Below are 2,582 nucleotides of genomic sequence, written 5' to 3'. Positions count from 1 at the left end.
GGCATACAGAACGAGCAATGGGCAGGATTATGAAGAGCAGATGGTGAAGTGGCTGGGACGCCAGGAAGCAGTCGCAAGGTTCAGAGCATACCTTGATTGGTCACTGAGGCGTGATGCTGAGTCTGAGAGCGATGTTGACAGTGACTGTGATGCTAACACTGACAGTGACGTGATCAACAAACCATTGGCAGCTACCTCCACAACCACCACTACAGCTGGTCTGCCCTCCACTCATCACCTACCCATCCATCCTGGGTTTCCTCTCACAGACATTGTCACACTCACTACTCAGTTCTTCGCTGTCAACTTCGTTTCTGCACTCACAAAGGTTATCCATCATGCCTACCCCACACCAGCTCAGCCACTACTTCCAAACACTACCAACAAATTTGATGTATATAAGGGCCTATCCATTTGCTTGCCCAATCTAGCAGCTGTTGGATGCTTCAAGGCAACTCAGCATGCCTGTGCAACACTGTTGATTCCAGGCTGTAAAAAGGATTCCCCAGCCAACTTTGACATGGTTCTAATTAGAAGTGGGAGTAAACTAGGGAATCAGGTTACAAGAGGTACCTGCCTCAAAGGTGCATCACACCAGCTCCCCTCTCATACTCACTGATGTGATATTATCATTCAGGACTTCGAGTGGCCCAGGTACGCATGATCTTCGCACTGCCTGAGAGGTCTTTACCATCCCCCACATAATCCATGTGGAGTCCAGTGGAGTCCAGTGGATTCCAGTGGATTCCAGTGGCCCAGTTGCTAGGCCAGATTGGCTTGCACAATGCCCAGTCCACTGGACTCAAGTCCAGTCCAGTCCAGTCCAGTCCACTGGACTCTCACTGGACTACAAGCCACTTTCCTGAGTCCAGTTCCAGTCCAGTGGACTATGAGTCCAGTCATAGTCCACTGGATTCCACTGGACTGCAGTGGAATCCAGCAGTCCAGTGAGTCCAGTCCATCATTACTTACTTATGGATATCAATTACTACCAAAAAAGCGAAATTAGACTATACGAATGTAATGAGTTATATAGAAGTATACACAAGCACTTGTCATAACAACGATCAATGATTTTGTTCAGTCTGCGGGGTGTGGCACGTGACGTACCCGTGGTGTTCAAACGTTGCCATACTGTCATGTTTGCCTTCTGCGGCATAGTCACATCTGTGTGACCATCTCTTTCCCTTCCACCACCACCACCACCACCCCTCACCAATGTCCTGCACCCACCACCACTCTCGGCCATTGCCACCGCCCTCAGCCACGTCACCGAAGCAACACGCCAAACAAAACAAACAAGGAAACGAGGGACCACGCCCAGTCATGGGTGTCGGTGCCATGTTGCTATCGGCGATGTGGCAACCAGATGACGAACAACGACAAGCGTCGTTCATCGTCCATGGGTGAGCAACCCAACTCCACCTGATCCACTCACCCACAGATGTCAACACGGCGCAACAACGCAACAACGCAACCCGGCGACAACACATCGACAACGACCACGACAGGTGCCAGCAACCCCATGATGACAGCACCACAACCCTACGCAACAACTGCAACACGCACAACAGCAACCCACGTCACGAAGCAACCCACATCACGAACCGAACGAAGACATGCCAGGACAACGACACAACACGAGCACCCCCCACCACACACGAAAAACGACGAGTGCCCACGAAAACGATGAAACCCATGTCACGGCAAATGACGAGCACCCACCACCGTCAACGAACTGTGACAAGCACCCACCCACGAAAAACGATGAGTGCCCACCACCACGACCCACCACCGCCCACTGACACGACGATGACGTGTCAACGACACAACATGCCAGGACGACGACATGACACGACGTGTCCACATGAGCACGCACCCCCATCACACACAAAAAACCACGAGTGCCCATGAAAAACAACGTGCGCCCATGAAAAACAATGAGTGCCCACCCGAAACACGACACGTGCCCATGAAAAACCACCAGCGCCGACGGCACGCCAACGCGGGACGGTGACGAGGGCCCAGCACCACCACCTCTCCCCTCCACTCTCTCCCCCCTTCACTCCCTCCTCCCTCCAACACTCCCTCCCCCTTCCCCCCCCCTTCCTTGCTCCCTCCCCCCTCCATTCCTCTCTTCCCCCTTTCTTTCCCTCCCCCTTTTCTTTCCCTCTTCTCCCTCCCCCTCTCTGTAACATAGAATGTAGTAAAAGTAATGTATTTAATTAATAAATATACTTCAATTTTCTTTTGAAATCTAAGTTCAGTCCAGTCCAGTCCAGTTTTGTCTTGGGAGAGTCCAGTGGAGTCCAGTTTTGTGCTTGCAGTCCAGTCCAGTCTAGTCCAGTTTTGTGTTGGGAGAGTCCAGTGGAGTCCAGTTTTGTGATTGGCAGTCCAGTCCAGTCCAGTCCAGTGGAATCCAGTGGAGTCCATGTGGATTATGTGGGGGATGGTAAAGTATTGCTGCCTGACCACCTTTGGGGGCATGAACTTCCCAAGTATCACGTGTATGTTGAATGGTTCAATCCACTCTGTGCGCCTGACCCCAATTCCCTCCTTCACTCTGTCACCCGTTCTACCAG

Source organism: Laccaria bicolor, genomic scaffold, assembly GCF_000143565.1.
Source record: "Laccaria bicolor S238N-H82 LACBIscaffold_73 genomic scaffold, whole genome shotgun sequence".
Lineage (NCBI taxonomy): Eukaryota > Fungi > Basidiomycota > Agaricomycetes > Agaricales > Hydnangiaceae > Laccaria > Laccaria bicolor.
This window is presented reverse-complemented; position numbering follows the sequence as displayed.